Genomic DNA, 17054 nt, shown 5'->3' with positions numbered 1-17054 from the left:
ATATAGTACATGTATAGAAAAATAGTACATGTAGTACAATTCCCAGAGGCAAGTAAGGAAAATACAGAGAAAGCAATGTTCCAATTAAATGAAAAAAAAATTAGATATTTGAATTTATCTATATAATTATTCAAAAAACACTTTAGACTCTAAACTATTATATTAAAAGATGACTTTAAATTTCCATTTCCTACCTTTCTTCCCATCCTTTCTCCAGTTTATTCTGTGCAATAAATTGTTGTTATTGGATATTTTCAAATTTAAAACATAAATGCATTTTGGTAATATAATAATTAAAATGAATGACCCTATGAGTATTACAAAATCAATTCAAGAACTCAAAACTAAATTGAGTTTTTCTGCACAGAGTCACTAAATAAAGTCAACATCGGAGCTTTAAAAAAAATGCTGATGATGCACAACTGAAAATGGAACCCATACTTCTTTGGAAGCATGCCCTAGGTAAGCACAGTCCCCAACCTATTGCCTTGATTTCATAAAGGATTAAAGGTTTATAGACCAAAAATATATATCATATTAGAAAAAAATAATATAGTCCTATTTATTATTTTTCCTCTTTTCAAAGAATTTGTATATTTCTGGGTGTGTGTTTTTTTTCACATTTATTAGACTGCACATAACTTTTACCCCTAACGAGGAAAAGAAACTCTGAAGAACCAGCACAATACAGGCTGATAAATTCTTCATATAATAAACTATCCATATTTCACTAATATGTATGTTTTGTTTATTTAAAATTGATTAAGAATGTGATTTTTTAGTGTCTGGGGTCTAAACAGGTTGTTTCTAAACAAGTAGCCATCTAAGTAAGATGTCAACTAAATCCAAAAGGAAGAAGCACACCAACATCAGTCACCGAAGATTGTAAATCATACCCAAAGTCTAAGGAAGGAATGGTATCAGAGTCTTAATTGTGAGAATCAGGTTTTTTGAAGCCTGTGGATGATCGTGGGAGCCAAAGATGCATTTATGGGATCTACATAGAAAATCAGCCGCCAGTGATTTCCCTCTGTCCATATAGAAGGATGGGTGGAAAGTGGTCACTAGAGTGCATTTGAGAGATGACTATAGAAGATAGAAAACACAAATAGTTAAAACCTTGTCTGTTGACCTTTCCTTTGATGGACGTTAGACCGGGTCAGGTTTTCAACATTTTCTGAATTTGTTTGTTTTCGTTTGTTCATATATGGGTTCATCTCAGATGTGTTTTGTCATTGGAAGTCACCCTCTTGAATTTTTGTTAGATGTGTTTTTCCTGTTTCTCAGTATATGAAGCCCAAGACTCATGAACCTATGGGAAAATGAGTAGAATAAGGGTTCGTGTAGGTAGCACAGTGGGAGTGGGTGGGATTAAAGGGAGGTGATGTCAAGGACTTAAGGAAGGAAAAGAAGGCTTTGAAACTGATTATGGTAGAAATTGTATAATATTGCTTGATATGATTGAACCAAGGAAAGACATGACATCTGTATTAACTCCCAATAAAATGAATTTTTGGGGAAAAAGAAACAATTATATTTCCACCAATTTTAAAGTATATAAGAATAAAGAATTTTAAAAGAATGTGATTCTATACACCGGTAGTGAATACCATCACATTAACATTGATGTTTACAATAATAAGAAACTCTAAAACTATAATATCTATAATTAAATGACATTTTAATGAAATGCAATCCCCCAAGCAATTACTCAGTAATAAATCATTGTGAATTGGGTTAAGAAAAGGAGTAATGGTTGAGATATGTATATGAGGAAATAATTTAAAATAATGTTAAAGTACTATAGATCAGAAAATAGAAGGAAGAGAGATATCAAACCAGGCCTAATACCTTTTCGGAGAAATCCACTGCATGATCATGAATGGATAGAGTTAATCTGTCCTGGTTATCTCTTATGCTCAATAGATTTGTGCCTCCAAGTAATTGATTCTTAAAAATAATATGTAGGAATGTGTAAGTGTTTCAGTCAAGGAACATAGATGAGAGAATAAATGGAGAAAAGAAAGTTCTTTTCTTTTTAGTAATTACGTAAATCACTTTATTGGTGGTTTGTACAACTCTTATCACAATACACACATATATCCATTGTGTCAAGCACTTTTGAACATTTCCCTCATTATTCTCAAAATATTTGCTTTCCACTAGAGCCCTTGGTATCAGTCCTCATTTTCCCCTCTCTTCCCGCTACCCACTCCCCCATGAACCCTTGATAATTTAAAAATTATTATTATTTTGTGATATCTTACACCATCCAATGTCTCTCTTCACCCACTTTCTACTGTCCATCCCCCAGGGAGGAGGCTGTATGTAGATACTTTTAATCTTTTCTTCCTTTCTCCCTCACCTTCCCTCCATCCTCCCGTATCTTCACTTCACCACTGGTCCTGAGGGGTTCATCTGTCCTGGATTCCCTGTTTCCGGTTCCTATCTGTGCTAGTATATATCCTCTGGTCCAGTTGGATTTGTAAGGTAGAATTGGGATCATGATAGTGGGGGTGAGGAAGCATTCAAGAATTAGGGGAAAATTGTATGTTTCATCATTGCTACACTGCACCCTGACTGGCTTGTCTCCTCCCTGTGGCCCTTCTTCTAGGGAATGTCCAATTTCCCACAGATGGGACCTCGATCCCCACTCTGCACTCCCCCCCCCCATTCACAATGCTATGATTTTTTTTATCTTTGATACCTGATACGTGATCCCTTCAATGCCTTGTGTTCTCACAGGCTGGTGTGCTTCTTCCATGTGGGTTTTGTTGTTTCTCAGCTAGATGTCTGCTTATTTATCTTCAAGCCTTTAAGACCCCAGATGCTATATCTTTTGATAGCCAGGCACCATCAGCTTTCTTCACCACACTGGCTTGTGCACCCATTGTCTTCAGCAATTGTGCCAGGAAGGCGAGCATCTCATACTGCTGAATTGTTAAAACAAAGTGTTCTTGTGTTGAGGGAGTATTTGAGTAGAGGCCCACTGTCCATCTGTTTCCTTAATACTAAACCTATAAATGTATGCATATATAGATCTATTTCCACCTCATATAAAAATATATTTACATCTGTATATTCCTGTATTTAAATCTCTATGACTACCCTTTACCTCCTAGTTCTTTTCTCTATATCTTTGTACTTTCCTCTTGTCCTACTTTCATATTCAGCTTTCATTTGGGTTTCAGGAATTCCTCTTGGTTATATTGTCCTTGATCCAGCCCTGCCAAATCTCCTAAACCCTCCTTGCCACTGATTTTGGGTCACTTGTTGTTCCATTGTCCCTGGTTTTGGTACCACCTACTTCTTTTCCCCCACCTCCCCCTCTCACATGTCCCCTCAGAACTGTCATCCCATTGTTTTCTCTTTCTGCTTGCTTATCCCACCTATCCCTTTGAGGTAGACATGCAGCAACGGCAATATGTTCCAATACAAGACTGGGTACAACGAAGCAACAATAGAAAATAAAATAATAGCTACAACAACAACAAAAAGGTAACGACAACAACAAACCCCTATAAATCATTCAAGATCTATTTGTTATCCTTTACTAGTGCTTTCCAGTTGAGTGTGATGGGGTGCCATGCCCTGGCCCCACATCTATCCCAGGCATTCCCTGGGGACTTCATTGCTCTGCTACTCTGCAGCTCTGCCCACAGTGCTGGCTTGGGGGTAGTAGGCTCAGGGCGGGCATAATTCCCGCCATGTCTCTAGTGTTGTCCCCATGGTGCTATGGGTCATTGAGAAACACTGTGTTCCCTTGTGGGTCTGGCCTTGTGGTGGCCTCTGTGCATTGCTGCCCTGAACAGAAACATTGTCCTCCGGGCTTGGTTGGCCAGGATGTGCTTCACCCTTTTGTTTTTTCCCTTCCCCCCTTGTTGGCTCCTGTGTGCTCTAATCAGACACATCCCTCTCCCTGAGCTGTAGCTTCAGTGCTGTCCTCTGAAGTGAATTCTTCTGGAGGGGAGGGTGGTGCTGTCCACTTAGTTGGTAATGGGACTGACCCTTCACATCAGTCTGTTGCATTCTTACAACACTCACCAAGCACATACAAGTGACCGCCAAACAGAACAACTAAACCCAGAGACCATCAAAGGGAAAACAGCCCCCTAGAGAATACTGGCTCAACAATGGAAAGAAGGCAAGAATAAACCAGAACTTCACTTTTTTAATCTATCTATCTCTTTCGTATCTATTATCTTTCATACTTCCACCAGGCACAATTGACAACAACTCCTCCCCCTTTCTCTTTTCCTCCTATGAAAGTGTGGTAATACATTCCCTTTCTTATTATTTATGTTCCTAACTTTTACTGAAGAATTCACAGTGAGGCTTTCTGTGTTATTTCCTAGTGCTGCTGTAACAGAGAAAACAGAACAAACATGCATTGCCTCACGGTTCATGGTTCAGTGGCAATCTCCACTTGGCATCTCATAACCCCATGTGTGGTTGCGTGCCTTTACCTGCATCTCGTCTGCTCTTTCTAGATCTCGAAATGCCTTATACACAAGACAAAGCCTACACGAACATGGCTTCATTTACATAAAAACCCTATTTCCTAACTATTGTTCCTGTGTACCACTGAGTAAACTCATGGTAGTAGCAGGAAAATGAGAGGAGCAACCTCATACCTGGAAAAAATACTTAGCAATATTTGCATAGAACTAAAGGGGAATATGCCTGGTATTATATTCTTAATTAGACACTTTTGACCTAGTTTCTAGCAATACCTTGGTGCCCATTGTTGCACTATAGACTAATGTGATCTTAAACTACACTTTCCAAGCTCACGGCATCCTTCATCAGCCACACCGGAAGGAAGCCATGTGGAAAACCCAGTAAGTGAACTGGACTTCCCCACATGTCCACTTGTGGCCCTTGGATGTGAGGCCGACGATATGCCTAGCACACAGATTGAATAAGTGTGGTGAGAGGATACAACCCTGATGCACACCTTTCCGGATTTTAAATGCAGCATGCCCTTATTCTGTTTGCACAACTGTCTCTTGATCCATGCACGAGGTCTTCATACACACAGTGAAATGTTTTGGAATTCCAATTCTTCTCAAGGTTAGCCATAGTTTGTTGTGATCCACACAGCTGATTGCATTGGCATAGTCACTAAAACACAAATAAAGATTTTTCTGGTATTCCCTGCTCTCAGATCCATGTGACATCAACACTGAAGGATGCCCTTTGCTCTGATTCCGCATCCTCGTCTGGACCTGCCTGAATCTGTAGGTGCTCCTTATCCAAGCCAGCATGGCTCAAACCCCTGGTTGCTAAAGATCGGATCAGTGCCTACAGTGTGAGAAACACCTCAATGTAAAAAGAACAAAGACATAAATGAGGAAAGACAGATATGTTGTGGAACTTATTTTGTTTGGACCCACAATCAATGCTTATATAAGCAACAGTCGACAGCTCAAACTTCATACATCATTGATCTTCTTCTCCTGGCCTCTTTAAAATGTAGAAGAACAAAGAAGTCACTTTGAGGACACGGATGAGTCTGACCCAACCTATTGTACTTTTATTTGCATCTGATGTATATGAACGTTGGAAAGTAAATAGGAAAGACTGCTAAAGAATTGGATGCACTATCATGATCCCAATTCTACCTTACAAATCTGGCTAGACCAGAGAATTTGGTACACTGGTACTGATAGGACCTGGAAACACAGGGAATCCAGGACAGATGAACCCCTCAGGACCAGTGGTGAGAGTGGCAATATAGGGAGAGTGGAGGGAAGGTGAGGGAAAAAGGGGAAACAGATTACAAGGTCTACATATAACCTCCTCTCTGGGGGACAGACAAAAGAAAAGTGGGTGAAGGGAGATGTCAGGCAGTGTAAGATATGACAAAATAATAATTAGTAAATTATCAAGGGTTCATTAGGGAAGGGGGAGGGGGAAGGAGTGGGGAAAATGGGCTGATACCAAGGGCTCAAGTAGAAAGCAAATGTTTTGAGAATGATGATGGCAACAAAGGTACAAATGTGGTTTACACAATGGATGGATGTATGGATTGTGATAAGAGTTGTATAAGACCCCAATAAAATGATTTAAAAAGAAAGAATTGCTGCATCTGAATTATGATGGTGGTAACAAATATTGATAGTACCATGGATGACCAGAAGAACAAACCAATCAGTCTTGGAGTTACAACCAGCATGCTCTTCAGAAGTGAGAATGGAGAGGTGTAATCTCGTGTACTCTGGAGTTATCCAGGGAGATCAGTCTTTCAGAATAGTCACCATGTCTGTTAAATAGAAAGTCATGAAAAAAGAGCCAGACCTTTAATGAGGTGGGCAGATACACTAGCTGCAACAGTGAACTCAAACATAATTACAATTATGAGGATGTCATAGGACTTGGTAGTGTGTCATTCAGTTGTACAGAGGGTCACTATTAGTCAGAAGCACATTTATGCCCATTAAAAACAATAGTTATTACCAGACTTTAAGGGGGCCTGGTAAGTTGTTGAACATGCCTTAAATTGCTAATCACAAGGTTAACTGTACAAACCCACCAGCGGCTCTGAAGAACATGGACTGTCTCCTCCCATAAAGATATAAAGTGTGATAAAGTGAAATTACTTGATTTAACTCTTCCATTTCTGTCAATTCCCTAGAAATGGCAGAGTAGGAGCATGCAAATATGAAATAGAGGTCTCTAAGTTGAGGAATGGTCAGATTTGGCATTCTGATTCTCAGAAGCAGAAATAGAGTAACCCCATGACAATGACGAATGAAGATCCCCCAGCAGCCCATATGTGAGATCTCTGTCTGATATGGCTCAGACAGAGAGGCTTCAGATGCCCTAGCACTCGATCTTGAAACAGTTTAGTGGAGCAGCCCTGGACTTTGAGGTATAACAATGAGCAAGGAGGAGGCTAGGAGGCCAACAGGGTGAAGAGTCCAAGTGCCAGAGAGACACACTTGCGAACACAGCTGAGATGAAGTCCTGAGGATAAAAGAATTGTGCTTTAACATTTTGTAAACTGTTAGCTTTCTAATGTTATTGTTCTGGTTAGAAGCCATTGAGTTCGTTCTGACACATACTGACCCCATGCACAACAAAACAAAACAACGCCTTGTCTGATTCCATCCTCACACACCTCACATGCCTGACTCATTAATGCATCCACGGTGTCAATCCACCTCAATAGGGCCTTCCTTCTTTCACTGACCCGCCACTTGACCAAACATGATGTCTTCCACGACTGGTGTCTCCTGACCATATGCCCTAAGTTTGTAAGATAGACTCTTGTCATCCTTGCTTGAAGGAGCATTCTAGCTGTACTTGGTCCAAGACTGATTTGTTTAACCTTCTGGAAGTCCATGGCACTTTCCATATTCCTCACGAGCACCACAATTTGAATGCCTCGATTCTTCTTCTATCTTCCTTATTCTGTGTCCAGTCTTCACGTGCATATGAAGCAATGGAGAATACCACGGCTTGGGTAAGATGCACCTTAGTTTTCAGAGAAACATCCTTGCTTGTGCTACAATACTCTAAACAATATGTCCCTTGATCTCTTGTATGTTCCATGAACACTGATTGTGGATCAAGGAAGACAAATCTGACAATTTCAACTTTTTTCCAACAATATTTATCATGATGTTACATATTGGTCCAGTTGTATTTTGGTCTTCTTTACATTAAGTTGTAATCCGTACTGGAGGCTACAATCTTTGATCTACAAGGATTCAAAGTACTCTGCATTACACTAAATACATTGTCAAGTCTGTGATTCCATTCGTGAAAACATTTTTCAAACTCATCTGTTTGCATAGCTGACAGTACTTCCCTCCTTTTATTCTTCGCCTCTTCTATATTGTCAAATCGCTGTCCTTCCGTGTCCCTCTGCATCCACAAAAACAAAAAGAAATCTCACGAAAAGAGGGCAGGTGAGTAGGTGCATGGGGCAAGAGAGACATGCTGTTTTTACCAAAAACTGGTGTACTGCAATGGCTACCTGAGCGGGTGCATTGTCGTGGTGGCAAAACCAGTCCCCCATTGCCACAAATCAGGCCTTTTTGTCAGACACTGTTATGTAATGTTTTTCAGAACCTCTAAAAAGAAGGTTTGATTAACAGTCTGACCTGTTAACAAACCCCAAATGCATTATGAGTCAACATTTTTATCTATCCAGGACGTTGATGAACATCCAGAATAGGGTTTGTCATCCATCGACATTTCACCTTTTTTGAAAGGAGAAAACCTCTTGTACACGTGAGTTTTTCCCATAAATGAGGCATTTTTCCTGAGCAGGAAACAAAATTTCACAGCTGCACACTGTTCTCTTAAATTGGCCAACACAACAAGCAAGGTCCTAGCAAAACTGCTTTTACAATAAATTCACTGTGATCAGAGAGATCCTTCCCAGGCGATGCCACTGGGTACACTAACTCAGAGCAAGTTTCTCAATGCTCACCAGTGGGGGTAGGGGGAATGTATACTATGAATGCTCTGCTCTGCTCGGCAAAATTCGATGGGGCTGGGGGTGGAGGTGGGGGTTATCGCCTGGTATCAGCAGGTTTCAAGTCCTCCTCACTTTCAGCTAGAAAGGTTGAGTCATCTGCATATTGCAGGTTGCATAAGCTCACTGTAAATTTTGAGTCCATATACTTATTCATAAAATCCAGCTTCTCTGATGATTTGCTCAGTGTACAGATTGAACAAGTATCATGAGAGGATACAGCCCTGATGCACACCTTTCCTGATTTTGAACCATACAGTATTTCCTTGTTTGCACAACTCCCCCTTGATCCATAGACAAGTTCCTCGGGAGCCAATGAAGTGTTCTGGCATTCCCATTCTTCCCAAGGCTATCCCTATACTTTGTTATAATCCACCCAGCTGAATGCCTTAGCATGGTCAATAAAACACAAGTTTTGCAAACAAACACATCTTTGTGGTATTCTTTGATTTCTAACAAGATCAACTGACATCAGCAATGATATCCCTTGTTCCATACCCTCTTCTGAATCCAGCCTGAACCTCTGGCAGACCCCTGTCTATGTATTGCTGCAACCATTGTGGTAATGTCTTCAGAGAAATTTTACATACATGTGATATCAATTATGTTGTTCTATAATTTGTGCATTGTGTTGGGTCACTTTTCTTTGGAATGAGTACAAACATGGATCTCTTCCAGTCAGTTGGCCACATAGCTGTCTTCTAAGTTCTTGACAGAGATAGCTAAGTGTTTCCAGTGCTTCATAAATTGAAACATTTCAATTGGCATTCCCTCAATTCCTGGAGTGCTATTGTTTACTAATGCTTCCACTGTAACTTCAACTTCTTTCTTAAATACCACTGGTTCTTATCATATGTCACCTCCTGAAATGGTGGACCGTAAACTAGTCCTTTTGGTACAGTGACTCTGTGTCATCTTCTTGCTTTTGGTGCTTCTTGCTGATAACATGTCTAAAATACATGAGAAAAATCTTTCCATCCTTGCCTCCAAGGAACATTCAGGCTGTCTTCCTTTCAGGACAGATTTGTTTGGGGTTTTTTGACTGTGTGGTACTTTAATATTTGGCACCAGCACCATAATTCAAATGAACCGATTTTTCTTTAGTCTTCCTCATTCAATGTCCCAAGATTATGTGCATATGCGGTAATTGAAAATATCCTGGAGGGGGAAGATGGCCGACAGGGACACCCGCATACTCTGAGAGCTCCTCCAAACAAAGCGGGATTGGCGACCAGGTAGCTGAATAGTAAGAGTCTGGTGAGTGAAATATGCCCCTGGGACAGCACCCCAGTCCTACCCCACGTATTTGTCCTGAGCAGGGGTCTAGGTGAAAGAGGACCGGACTCGTGGGACGTCTCTGGCCACTAAGCTGCCGTGAGCTCACTGGCGACCGGCTTAGGCTCCATCCCCAAACCAGACGCCAGCCCAGAGCCGATTGCCTGCCCTGCCTACTCCAGCGGCCCACTCCCCACTCCCTATCGTGGATCCCCACTGGGAGAGAAGCTTTCCTCTCCCGCGATTCCCCTCTCCCCGCAGGGCAGCGATCTGCCCTCGGGCCCACGTCCCTTCCTCCATTCATCCAAGCTCAGGGGAGCGGACCCGCGGGTTGTCCCCCACGGGGGACCATCCACCCGCACCGCTGCCGCGGACCTCTCCACCTGCCCTCCGTGCGCCGGCCTCCCACCCCCGCCCGCCCCCGCCAGCCCCTGGCAGCCTAGCGCCAGCTCCACTCCTGGTGGGGACCCTGCGCTGAGCACTTCCCACCAAAAGGAGCCATAGCCCAACCCGCGCCTGTCCCGGACCCTGAGCTTCCGCGGAGCACCGCGCCCCGCGCTGCTGAGTCTGCCCACCAAGGGCCCCCCCCTGCGCAAGGCACAAGAGTAGGTGCCCTCCCCAGGGTGCTGCGGGGACCCCGGCGGCCGCGACTCTGAGCCTGAGCAGAGGAAGGGCGCCATTGCCCCCTGCGGTTTCGCGCCAAGCCTCCTTTGCCGGCGCCATTACCCCCTGCGGTTTCGCGCCAAAAGGGCGGAGAGCGAACATCATTGTTCCCCGCAGTGTCCCGCAGCTGCCTGCACAGCTATCCAAGGGGCCTCCCCGCTCACAGCCCGGGCAGATCAAACACTCCACCTGCAGTGGAGCCTGGGTCTCGGCTTTGCAGTCCCTGAGGAGCCGTCAGTGAGCTCCAGCCAGCTCTCACCACCTGGGGCCCTGTTGGGTCCCCAGTGCCAGCCCTAAGCCTGCCACAGCCCGCCCCAGCCACCCCAGGAGACGGCACAGTGGCCTGAGCCTCCACACAATAAGGTTACTCCTGTCTCCCAGAAGCATGGGGCCTATTAAAGGATCAAGGAAAAATCAACAGACCACATCACTCCCAACAAAAAAATCAGAAAAACGAGGCACTTTAACAGACCTAACGTCACTCATAGAAGAAACAGATATAGATCAGCCACAAAAGGAAATCTTCAGAACTCTGCTTGCAGTAATACAGGAGCTAAGAGAAGCAAACCAAAATAAGGATGCAACGATAGAAGGGATGAAATGCACAATAGAGGGGATGAAGTCCACAATAGAGGGGATGAATACTATCCACCAAAAGGAACTGCAGAAACTAACAGAGGAGGTAGCAGAGGCCACACAAAAGGTCACAGAAGCTATATCTAGGCTTGAGGAGGCTGAGAACCGTATCAGTGAACTCGAGGACTCTCAAACCAAACGAAGCAAGCGAGAAAAACAATCAGATAGGAAAATTAAAGAAACAGAAGACAGCCTGAGATCAATGACAGATGCTATGAAGAGGAATAATATTCGAATAATCGGTCTACCGGAACACAACATAACACACAAATCGACCGCCAAGATAGCAAAGGAATTCCTGGAAGAAAATTTCCCCAACCTAACAAAGGAGAATCCGACTCTCATACAGGAAGCAGAGAGGACGCCGGCTAAGCTAAACACCAAGAAGAACACGCCAAGGCATATAATTGTAAAATTATCCAACTTAGAGGAAAAAGAGAAAATTCTACGAGCATCAAGAGAAAGGAAGACAGTCACATACAAAGGAGCGCAGGTAAGGGTATGCTCAGACTTATCAGCTGAAACCATGAAGAGGAGGAGAGAATGGAGCAGCATCTTCCAAAAACTGAAAGATGAAAATGCCTCCCCCAGAATCCTATACCCTGCCAAGTTATCCATTAAGATAGAGGGTAAGATAAGGGTCTTCCAGGACAAGGAAGAACTCAAAAAATATACTGCAAGTCACCCGACCCTGCAGAACATACTGGCTGACTCACTATGGCCAGAAGATCAAGCTCCAACTAGAACCACCAGGAGACCACCATATAGCCCATCTCCATCTAGAAGCCAACATGCCAGCAACACGTACCAGGACAACACGGTCTCAGATGGAAAAGAGGACAGGATAGAAACCCTCCACTCAAACGCAGTACACTGATATGAAGGAAGATAGGCAAAGACCCAAAACACAAAACAGAATATGGCAACCATGAAGCCAGAGATTGTAATAATCACTTTGAATACAAATGGGCTCAATTCATATGTTAAAAGAAAGAGGCTGGAGGATTGGATTAGAAAACATAACCCATCAATCTGCTGCCTGCAAGAGACACACCTTAAGCAAGCAGACAAGCATATGCTGAGAATAAAGGGCTGGCAGAAAGTTTACCAAGCAAATGGTAACTCCAAGAAGGCAGGAGTGGCTATCTTAATCTCCGACAAAATGGATCTCAAGATCCAAAACATAAAAAGAGACAAAGAGGGACATTACATAATGCTCAAAGGCTCAGTAAACCAGGAAGCAATAAGCATACTGAATATTTACGCACCTAATAATGGTGCGGCAAATTTCGTCAAACAAACTATTAAAAAAATGACAGAAGAAATCACGGAAACAACAATAATAGTGGGGGACTTCAACACTCCACTATCAGAGAAAGACAGGTCACAGGGAAAGAAGCTCAGCAAAGAGGCCAGAGAGCTAAACAATGTAATTAGGCAACAGGGCCTGATAGACATCTATAGAGCCTTTCATCCCAAAGCAAAAGGTTTCACATTCTTCTCCAATCCACACGGATCTTTCTCAAGAATAGATCACATGCTGGGGCACAAGGCCAGCCTGAGTAAATTCAAACACATAGATATTATCCAGACGTCTTTCTCAGACCACCATGCCATAAAGCTGGAGATTAATAGAAGGGCACCCAGAAAAGCAAGGGCCACCAATTGGAGAATAAACAAAGATCTCCTGCGACATGAATGGGTTAAGGTCCAGATCAGAGAGGATATCAGGAAATTTCTAGAAACTAATGAGAACGAGCATACAACATATCAAAACTTATGGGACACTGCAAAGGCAGTTATCAGAGGTAGCTTGATATCACTGAATGCATACATGAAAAAAGAAGAAAGGCGTATGACAGATATGTTAACACAAAACCTCCAACAACTAGAACAGAGTCAACAGAACTACCCCTCCAATAGCAAGAGAAAAGAAATAATAAAAATCAGGGCGTGGTTAAACCAGTGGGAAGACAAAAGAACAATGCAAAGGATTAACGCAACTAGAAGCTGGTTTTATGAACGAATTAATAAAATTGACACTCCCCTGGCAAAGCTTACCAAAGATAGAAAGGAACAATCATCAATAGCCAGGATGAGGGATGAATTGGGGGCAATAACAACAGACCCCAATGAGATAAAAAGGATAATCACAAAGTACTATGATGGTTTGTATTCTAATGAATTCAGAAACCTGGAAGACATGGATAAATATTTAGAAAAACAATCTATCCCTAGATTATCTGAGACAGAGATCAAGAACCTCAACAAACCCATAGCGAAGGAAGAAATAGAGAGTGTCATCAAAAACCTACCAAGGAAAAAGGCCCCAGGGCCAGATGGCTACACAGCAGAATTTTACCAAACATTCAGGGAAGAGCTGACACCGATCCTCCACAAAGTATTCCAGAACATAGAAAAGAACGGCAAGCTCCCAAACTCATTTTACGAAGCCAGCATTACATTGATACCCAAACAGGGAAAAGACCCCACAAGTGTAGAGAATTATAGACCAATATCTCTAATGAACATAGATGCAAAAATCCTTAACAAAATATTGGCCAATAGAATACAAAGGAACATCAAACATATCATTCACCACGACCAAGTAGGATTCATCCCAGCGATGCAGGGATGGTTTAACATCCGAAAATCCATCAATATCATACACCACATCGAGAAGAAAAAGGATAAAAACCATATGATAATATCCATAGATGCAGAAAAAGCATTTGACAACATCCAGCATCCATTCCTAATCAAAACACTCATGAAGATAGGATTGGAAGGTAAGTTCCTCAAGCTCATACAAGCTATCTATGAAAGACCAACAGCCAACATCATAGTCAATGGAGAAAAGACAAGAACAATACCACTGAAAAAGGGTACAAGACAAGGATGCCCCCTGTCCCCTCTTCTATTCAATATCGTTTTGGAGGTCCTGGCTAACAACATAAGACAGCGGAAGGACATCAAAGGGATCCAGTTGGGAGAGGAGGAGGTGAAACTATCGTTATTTGCAGATGACATGATCTTATACATTGAAGACCCCCAAAACTCCACAGTTGGAATACTTACAGCAATAGAGGAATACGGAAGGGTAGCAGGATACAAGATCAATAAACAGAAGTCAGTAGGGTTTCTATACACATCGGACAGGGCCAGGGAAGAGGCGATTAAGAGGGAAGTACCCTTCACAGTAGCCAAGAACAAACTGAAATACCTAGGAATATACTTAACAAAAAATACTAAAGACCTATATAAGCATAATTATAAAACCCTATTACAGGAAACCAAAAGTGACCTTCACAAATGGATGAAGCTCCCCTGCTCATGGTTAGGTAGGCTGAACATAGTAAAGATGACAGTTCTTCCTAAAGCACTCTACAAGTTCAATGCTATACCAATCCAATTACCATCAACCTTCTTCAAAGAATTGGAAAAACTGACCACCAACTTCATATGGAGAGGGAAGAAACCCAGAATTAGCAGAGAACTCCTCAAGAAGAAGGACACAATTGGAGGACTCTCCCTGCCTGATTTTAATGCCTACTACACAGCTACAGTGGTCAAAACAGCATGGTACTGGCACAATGATAGACACTCAGACCAGTGGAAAAGAATAGAAAGCCCAGGAGTAAAATCATCAGCATATAGACAACTGATCTTCGACAAGGGTCCCAAAAACGTCAAGTGGGAAGCAGATGCCCTCTTTAATAAGTGGTGCTGGAAACAATGGATATCCACATGTAGAAAGTTGAAACAAGACGCCTACCTCACCCCATGCACAAGAATACACTCAAGGTGGATCACAGATCTAGAAGTCAAACCCCAAACCATCAGGACCATTAAGGAGGGAATCGGGACTAATCTCAGAGCACTGGCCCAGGGAGCACATAGGCTCACTGCAACAGGGAAGGGGACACACACAGGTGATCTGGAAATCGACAAATGGGATCTAATAAGAATAAAACACCTGTGCACCTCGAAAGACTTTGCCAAGAGGGTGACAAGGCAACCCACAGACTGGGAGAAGATTTTTAGTAATGACACGTCAGACAAAGGGCTCATTACTAAAATCTACAACACCATCATGACCTGCAAAAAGAGGAAAACAGTTAACCCCCTAAGGAAGTGGGCAAAAGAAATGAGAAGAACTTTCACTAGAGAGGAGATCAATATGGCCAATAAATATATGAGAAAGTGCTCGAAGTCCCTTGCCATAAGAGAAATGCAAATCAAAACAACCATGAGATACCACCTAACACCCCTGAGGCTAGCCCAGAGCAGTAAATCAGAGAGCAACAAGTGTTGGAGGGGCTGTGGTGAAATAGGAACCCTCCTCCACTGCTGGTGGTCGTGCAGATTTGTACAGACACTGTGGAAAGCAATCTGGCGATACCTAAAGAAAATGGAAATTGATCTACCTTACGACCCAGCCATCCCTCTACTGGGCATATACCCGGTTGAAGCAGCAAATAAAACACGACCAGTCATATGCGCTCCAATGTTTATTGCGGCACAATTCACAATAGCAAAGACTTGGAAACAGCCTAAGTTTCCATCGATAGACGAGTGGATTAGCAAACTTTGGCACATACACACAATGGAGTATTATGCAGCACTAAAAAGCACCGATGAGCACATGAAACACGTTATTTCATGGGAAGAGCTGGAAGGAATTATGCTAAGCGAGGTAAGTCAGTCCCAAAGGGACAGGTACAACATGAGTCCTCTGAGGTAAGTACAATCAGCATGATAGAAATGGGGCATTAATCCACCCAAGGGGAGGGTATGGCTTATATCTCCACAGGGAAAGTGGGACCAGACTTCAACCCAGTGTCGCAAGGTGTGAATGCAATATCCCGGCGTGGAGGACGGAACCGGTGGAGAGGTCTGGGAGGCAGGCCCCAGCACCATAAATTAAGTGGATTCCTGCCCCTCCCCCGAAAAGAACTTGTTCCAAAGGACGACATTGACCCTGCAGCTATGGGAGATGGACATATTTGATCAGAGCACAGGGAGCAGATGAAGGGGCAGGAGGAGAGAGTGGAGCACAGCCTGGCCCACCAGGCCGTGATGATGATGTTCCTGAGTAGAGCAGCCAGTCCACAGAGAGAACAACATGGCTGGCCCTACTATGAGACATGATGCCCCTCAGTGACTAAGGGCGATACAGGGGACAGCACCGGAGACACAGTGTGGGAATTGCACCTGACCTGATCCCACCACACCGAGGCAATGCACTGGGGGAATGCAGCGGAACAGCAAGGGAATGGAGTGGCAAGGTCCCCAGGGAATGCTGAAAGTGGACTTTGGGGCCAGGGCATGGTGCCCCAACAGACTGGACTGGAAAACGCTCCTAAGGGCCAGCAAAGATCCCTGAACTAACTACAAGCTTTTCTCTTGTGAACTGTTTTGTTCTGTTCTTTTTCAGTGGTTTGTTTTGGTTGTTTTGTTGTCTGGTTGTATACTGTTGCTTTGTGTTCCTCTGTCTAGTTTTCGTGCATGTTAGTGACTCCACAGGTCTGTCTGAATAGGACAGGCTGGATGAACTATCTGGATGAAAAACAACGGGACCGACAGTTCCGGGGGGACTTGGGGTGGGGGGTAGGGGGGGGTAAGGAAGTGGTGTTAACAAACCCAGGGACAAGGGAAAAACATGGGACCCCAAAGGGTAGAGAAGGGGGAGTGGCAGGCCTGGTGGGAAATGATCAAGGGTAAGGTTGCTTAGAGAAGAGGTATACTCTAGCCCAGGTGGCAATGAAGCATGGTAGTAGGGGAGGAGGAAGGTCAAGGGAGATGGAGGAAAGAGCTAGGAGTCAAAGGGCATTCATGGAGGTCTAGACAAAGACATGTACATGCAAATATATATAGGAGGTTGGGGAAATAGATCTTTGTGTCTATATTTATAGGTAAAGTATTAAGGTGGCGGAAGGACCTTGGGCCTCTACTCAAACACTCCCTCTATGCATGAATACCTTCTTTTATT

The sequence above is a fragment of the Tenrec ecaudatus genome, chromosome 16 (genome assembly GCF_050624435.1).
Source record: "Tenrec ecaudatus isolate mTenEca1 chromosome 16, mTenEca1.hap1, whole genome shotgun sequence".
NCBI classification, from domain to species: Eukaryota; Metazoa; Chordata; class Mammalia; order Afrosoricida; family Tenrecidae; genus Tenrec; species Tenrec ecaudatus.
This window is presented reverse-complemented; position numbering follows the sequence as displayed.